The sequence below is a fragment of the Tupaia chinensis genome, unplaced genomic scaffold (genome assembly GCF_000334495.1).
Source record: "Tupaia chinensis unplaced genomic scaffold, TupChi_1.0 Scaffold000213_1, whole genome shotgun sequence".
Classification (NCBI taxonomy): domain Eukaryota; kingdom Metazoa; phylum Chordata; class Mammalia; order Scandentia; family Tupaiidae; genus Tupaia; species Tupaia belangeri.
This window is the reverse complement of record NW_006159688.1, coordinates 653,364-660,591: the sequence shown is the minus strand read 5'-3', so window position 1 is coordinate 660,591 and position 7,228 is coordinate 653,364. Positions and strand designations below refer to the sequence as shown.

The 7,228-nt window shown below is 39.3% G+C and overlaps 1 pseudogene; it reads right to left on the bottom strand.

Moving 5' to 3' along the window:
- Nucleotides 1–1,159: 1,159 nt before the first annotated feature.
- On the bottom strand, nt 1,160–1,911 carry LOC102484016 (60S ribosomal protein L7-like 1 pseudogene; annotated as a pseudogene).
- Between the last annotated feature and the right edge of the window lie 5,317 nt (nt 1,912–7,228).

The following is a 7,228-nucleotide window of genomic DNA, read 5'->3' as shown; positions in this document are numbered from 1 at the left end:
CATAGATTCTATTCAGGGTTGGATTAAGGGAGGGTCTCCTGCAGATCCACAATTGTAGGTGAGTCTCCAGGGAATGCAGTTTCAGGAAAGCAGTTCTGGTACGCAGGGATGATTATCAACTGATGCGGCACAGCAGTCATCTTGTAGTTACCAGGAATGGTGTTGTGGGGATCTGCAGTGTGAGTTGTCCTTGGGTATCTGGTTTCCTTAAGAATGGCAGAGTAGTTCTTGTTTTCCCCTGAGGTAATGCAGGGCTGGTAACCATCATCTTCTCAAGTTGCAAGTTCTTCATCCTTGTTTTCGGCCTCCGGGCCATCCAGTGCCGGAGTGGCCAGGAAGGCCGGGCCCCCGGAGGGGGGCCGGCCATTCGGCGCGCGGCTGCACGCCCCCGGAGGGGGGCCGGCCTGTGTTCTAAGAGAAAACAGCAAATAGGATTGAAGGGAAAAGTTGTCTTGGTAAGGTATATTCTACCAGCCACAGGACCAGGAGACTAGCTATATCATTGGCCTGGTGACCAATCCCGGTAACAGCAGGACTATGAAACATTCAGGCAAAATTTTGGTATATATGTGTGTTATTAACAAAGGGAATTTCTCAGATGCTGAGATAGACAAAAAGACTAAGAAAGCTACAGGCTAGACAAAAAAGTCATCAGACACACTAGGGCTATTAAGTCTGAGAACTCTCAGAGCTGTCAATAAGTTGGACATAATCTCATGGTAGAACCACCAAGCATTTGTTTTTGTGCTTCTTTAAATTGTATTTTAAGTTTTTTCAAAACAAAAGTCTAGAAACCTCCAATTTCAAGTATGCCCCAGGCTTGGTCCACTCCTATGGGAGTCTTGGGGAAACTCGTACACATTTGGGTTATTCATTCACCAACATTAAAGCCCAGGACAGATGTGATGAAGCAGAGCTCCCTCCTCCGTGGCACATGCTGAATGTCAGAGAAGGCAGCAGCCAACGTGGAAATGCTGGAATTTTTCTTTGCAACTCGGCTGTGATGAGGGGTTTCTGTTATGAACATAAACTACTGTGTTTTCAAGACTCTTCCTTTCCATTTTCTGAAATTGGACCAGACGATAATCTTCTTTGAAGATACCATTAAAAAAGCTGAAAGCACACCTTCCAACACACTGTGCTTTCAGGGATTCTGGATCTAGTTCAGCTGGTGGATGAGCTATTGATGCATTCACCCCGATAGCCCGGTGAGCCCATCTCCTTGAGGAAGCCCACTTGGTTCTTGGTGGCATGACGGGCCACCGAAAGGTGAAAAGGGCACAAGAAACATGAGATATCTTGCAAATACTTCCCTGGGAAGGCAATTTCATGAATGAGGTCTTCTAAACAAATGAGGCCAAACCTCCCTAGATGCTCCTCAATCACTGTGTTGTCTGTTAGAGGGATGATCTTATTCTTGACCTTGGCTTGCCTATGTTTCAAGATGAGTTCCCGGACATATTTCAGATTTGAAAATCCCCAGGTCACATAGGTTCCACTATTTGCAGTGTTTTTAGGCTTTGAGGAGTGGCTTTGACAAAAACACCACTGAAAATTTTCTTCAGATGCAGTCTCGCGATGGTCTTCTGCACCACTGAACTCACCCCATCAGTCCTTTTGATGCACAACAAAGGCCAATGAATGTTTATCGGGCATTTCCAAGGCATGAGGTTTCACTTCAAGTCATCTGAGACGTACCATGTCACGCTTCTGCTGCCAGGAGTCATTTAAGAATGATTCCAGTCGCTAAAATCTGAGCCCTTTCTCTTTCCTCTGCTCTTTTCTTGCCAAAAGTGCTTGCTTTGCTTGGGTGCCTTTGAGGGCTTGATAAGCTTTTCTCTTTTTCAGGAGATTTTCTGGAACCAAAGGGATCTTTTTCCTTTGCTCAGACTCTGCCACCTTTGCGGTCATAACTTTTCTTTTAGAGTTTTTTTTTTTTTTTCTTCTTTTTCTGTAGGGCTCATGCACTCATGAAAGAGACAGAGTGAGACAGAGAGACAGAAAAATATGCCCCAGGGGGAATGGCCACACCATAATCCCTTCTCCTCCATTCTCCTCTCAGAATTTAGGGCACACAGGCACATGTGCCCAGTGTGAGTTTTGAGCTGCCAGGTCTGGAACTCGAACTGTAGTCGGCTACATGGGAGTACAATGATGTAACCATTATGCCATCTGCTGGTTCCAGCACAGTAACTTCTGTCTCTCTTGTTTCTTCAACTAGTTCCCTTATTATTAACATTTTATGCTATCAATAGTGTGGTACATTTGCCACAATGAATGATGTAGTAATACATAATTATTAATATTATCAAAAAAAGATACAAATGCAGGGCACGAAATGCAGGGTCACCACAGTGACCACCACCGTGATATGGGAGGTACAAGTAGTAATGACTTTCCTTCTGCCTTTCCCTGCCCGAGACCTCAGTAACATTAAGATGACAGTATAAGGCCCAAACAATAGTATAACCCACAGTGTAGTGACCAGGTCATTGTTGGAATTCATCAATGCAGGCAATTTGAGGAGTCAGGGCATATCACAATAGGAAGTGTCGATAGCATTGGGTTTACATTTGGAGAGTGAAACAACTGGGCAATCTGCATAATGAAATGGGTAGAACATCCCCACTCTCCCAGGGGTGTTAACTGTTAATCCAGTGCAATAGCCTCTGTTCATGGTAGTCAGGCAGTGCAGTAATTTTCAGATGACTTTACATCTATTGAATGCCCTTGAACGCAAGGAATGCTCATGCTTACCAACCCAGGAAGTGGAAGGAAAATTCTGATACAATTATTGAATGATCTTTCTCTTTTACAAAAGTTCCAGCAGAACCTTAGGAGTGGCAATGGAAGGACAAAAGATTTCATATGTTCATATACCCAAAGTAAGAAGATAAATAATACAAGCTCTGATCTTGATTCTGCTCTAGGCCAAGGTTAATAAATTTTTTATTCCAGTGCAGTTCTTCAGGAGTCTTGGTTCACACCTTCTCTTCGTTATTTGGTTTTTAGCTTTGACCTGGGAGAATACTTAGTTCTTTAACACTCCCAGGCACTATCACTGCAATTCTGAAAGTCCTGCTGTATTTTTGCAGTGCTTGCAATCATTTGCAGTCATCCCAATTTTTCAATTGATGAGTTATTCACATGTAATAAGTTTGTCACATACAATTTTATTTGATGATTAATTTAAAATGAAATATCTTTTTAAAACAGCATACATTTAAACTAAGATTTAGTAACCTTTACATGCCACTTTTTAAAAGCCAGAAAATATCAACAGATAATTTATTACTTTGTTGATTTCCAATATACGTAATCTTAGTCTCCCTTTTAATTTCCTTTTCATTTTGCTTTTTTGAAAACCTTTATCTTGGGACCAGCAGATGGCATAACGATTATGTTGCTGGACTCCCATTTAGTCGACTTGGGTTCAAGTCCCAGACCTGGTGGTTTAAAACATGCTGGGCACGTGTGCATGTGCACCCAAATCCTGAGAGAAGAATAGAGGAAAAAGGATTGTGGCATGGCCAACCCCCCTGGGGGGTGATTTCTCAGTTTCTGTCTGTCTCTTCAGTGAGCACCCTATAGCAAAAATCTCTCTTAAAAATAAAACAAAAGAAAAACTTTATCTCTTCCTGTTACTTAATGTATGCTGATAAACACACTGCTAAAGAGTTCAACGAAATAAATGTGTTTAATTTATGCATATTCATAGCTGAAAGGCAAACTAAAAAAAAATGGTAGTCCATATAAGGTGAGAAAACAAAAGACTCAATAAATTAGGAGGCAAGATGATCTCCTGCTTCCTGACTGTGGACTGTCTAATATTAAGAGCAGCTCTTTTCAATGCGTGTGTGTGTGTGCAATTACAGTGTACTAAACAGAGTACATAGCTGGCTCAATTATTTTGTTTTTACTAATGAGAAAATTGAGGCTTACTAAGGTTAAATAAATAACTTTTGCAAAGTTACATGTCATATGCAGAAGCCTTTATAGAAAGGGAAGTCATTGGTACTAAATCTTGAAGAGTCAAGAGAGCTCTTAATATGGGGACATTTCATGAAAAGACACTGGCATGGGTAGAAATATTAGGGTAAGAAAGTTTCGAGTCCATAAGGATATATAGCAAGACTTTCTATTTGCCTGGGGAAGAGAAGATGAAATGGAAAGGATTGAAACAAGATGAAAGAAATTATGTTAATTTTAAATTCACTCTTGATTCCGTGTTAATTTTATATAATGATAGCCTTTGAAGAAGTTGATCTGAGAGTTACTATCATGCTGAAAGGGACTTTTAAATCCCATTTCATAGCTCCCTGCCTGAGAAAGCTTCATTAGCAAACAGCCCGAGAGAGTAAACCAAATACATACTGGCTTTCCCCCCATAGCTAGCATGCCTTATTTTTGCAAGTACTTGTCAATATGCAACTCCCAGCTCTGCAGCATCTTTCACTAATGATGTTCATCTTTTTTTTTTTTTGCATCATTTATACATCTAGCAAAAATACTCACAGTAAAATTATTTATGAGCAATCAATAATACATCTTAAGTTAAAAAATCACGAATTTAACCTTAGCTGTGGCTCAGTGTCATTACATAATTCCTCCAATGTCCCAAATCTAAATAAAAGTTTGAAGTTATTAGAAACTATGCACATGAGTCTTAGGCCACATTAATTCTGTGTAAATTATATTTTTGGAGATTAAACTTTTTGGAGACCTAGAGATCTCAGGGGTTTTGCTCCATTTTTGAAAGTTTGAGTCATGTTGGTGGATTTGGGGGACTTCAGAGGCAAGGGTGGTTTCAAGGAATTACATTTTCAATATTTTTCTACTGTGTCCTGGCCTCATATATTAACCTCTTAGTCCCAGGTATATTATGAGACTTAGGTGAGAAATATTGTGGGACAAGGAAGTAGAAATCATGGCTGGTGTTTCAGAGGGAATTATTAAAATATGGCTAATACATATGTGAATATATAAACACAGAAAGACCCATACTGAAAAAAATTACAAGCTGATTTGTGTCCAGGTTACCTAGTGGCAAGGGATAAAATATGTACCCTTATCCCCAGCTCAATCAATTCTTTATTAAAGTATGCCAAACACCATGCCTGAAAGCCTTTGGGGGTCAATTTTCATTGTTTAAAGGTGTAAAAGGCTATGTATTTGAATGTGCCACCTGGGTTAGACTGTCAAGGAGCTAGAAAAAGAGAACTCAAACACTTTCTTGTCATTACCCTTCATTTGGTCATTAAGCAGAGAGCATTTACGGCACCCTGAAGCTAGACATCCACACGTTCAACATGTCATAGATGATAATTAGGAATGTAACCCTGTGGACTGTATCCCACCATTCTATTATATGGATTTTCTTTATCCAGGCAGAGTTAAATAGAACTAAGCTTACACGTACCTGTATAGAGATAAGTTGAGAAAAATTATTCACCCAATATCATTTTGTATTTTATATCAACTCAACTTATTGGACTACAGAAAACAAATAGTATGAAACAATGTCCTGGCAGGTTGAACCAAGAAATCTTGGTTATTGCTATTTCTAGGGCCATGAAATCTGGTCCCAGATATTTAGATTGAATGAACACATTTTTGTTCCGTCCTTTCTGTCTCAGTCGTTATAAACTATTACAAGTGAGAAGTGGCAGATATGAAGAGAGGAATAGAATCTATACATGAAAGAGGTAAGTATGTATTTTGTTAAACAATTTTGCAGTTGATTACTAGTTTCAACAAGTATGCAGATTTTTGACATAAATATATTAAATATATAAAGGAATTTAGAGGAGTTGGACCAGCAGTTAGAGTAATGGCTTTGTCGCTGGACTCCCATGTAGTTGATTGCAGTTCAAGTCCCGGACCTGGTGGCTTAAACTCACGCCAGGCGCGTGTGTGTGTATGTCCAAGATACCAAAAGGAGAATGGAGGAGAAGGGATTGCAGTGTGGCCATCCCCCCTGGGGGGGGATTTCTCGCTTTCTGTCTCTCTGTCTCTCTCTGTCTGGCGAGTGCACAGTCCCTATAGCAAAAACCTCTCCAAAAATAATAATAAAGGAATCAATGCCTTTGGAGCTGTGTTACAAATGTTCTAAATAGGAACTTGAATGTCTATTGGAATCTATCTATCTCTCTTGAGAAAGGAATATTAATTATATATATTGTCTGACAAAGGAATATTAAGAATAAATTTATGTAGGGAGGCAGGAACGGACATTCATCTGAGAAAGGAAATCAGTGATGTTATAGGGACTCTAGCATCTTTAAAATATTTAAAATCTTTAAAATACTTCAAACAGGGGCCAGCAGATGGCAGGTAGATTAAAGCATTAGATTCTTACATGGCTGATTGTGGTTCAAGTTCTAGACCCAAGAGTTTGAAAAACACACTGGTTGCATGTGCATATGTGCCCAAAATACCAAGAGGAGAATGGAGGAGAAGGGATTGGAGTGTGGCCATCCCACTGGGGATGATTTCTAACTTTTCTTCTTTTCTCACTTTTCTTCTCTATTTCTCTCTAGGCCAAGCACATATACCTTATGGCAAAAAACTTGAAACAATAAATTTCAAATATATGGAAAAGTACAAAACCCAGTATTCACTCACCAAATGTTTATTGAGTAACCATCATACACTAGGTACCTCTGGGCACTGGGAGTGTGACTGCCAGCATTTATCTTTATCTTTTTTTTTTTTTTTTAATCTTTGCCATTCTGACTGGGGTTAGTTGGTATATCATTGTAGTTTTGATCTGCATCTCCCTTATGATGAGGGATGTTGAGCATTTTATGATATGCTTTTAGGCTGTTCATTTGTCTTCCTTGGAGAGTTGTTTGTTCAGCTCATTTTCCCATCTTTTAATTGGGTTAATAATTTTCTTCCAGGTAACCCTCTTGAGTTCTCTGTGTATTCTGGTTATCAGTCCCTTATCTGAGGCATAGTTAACGAAAATTCTCTCCAATTCCAAGGGTTGTCATTTCACACTAATTACTGTGTCCTTTGTCGTGCAGAAACTTCTTAATCTGATGTGATCCTACTTGTCTATTACGCAGATTTCGCTATTTTCATCCACCTTGTAGTATGTCAGGACAGCCAGCTTAACCTTCTTCCTCTTATGCTTATTATTCTTGGGAATGGTGTAAGACTTCTTTTACATTTTGAATTTAATTTTTATTTATTTATTTATTTATTTATTTATTTATTTAGAGGT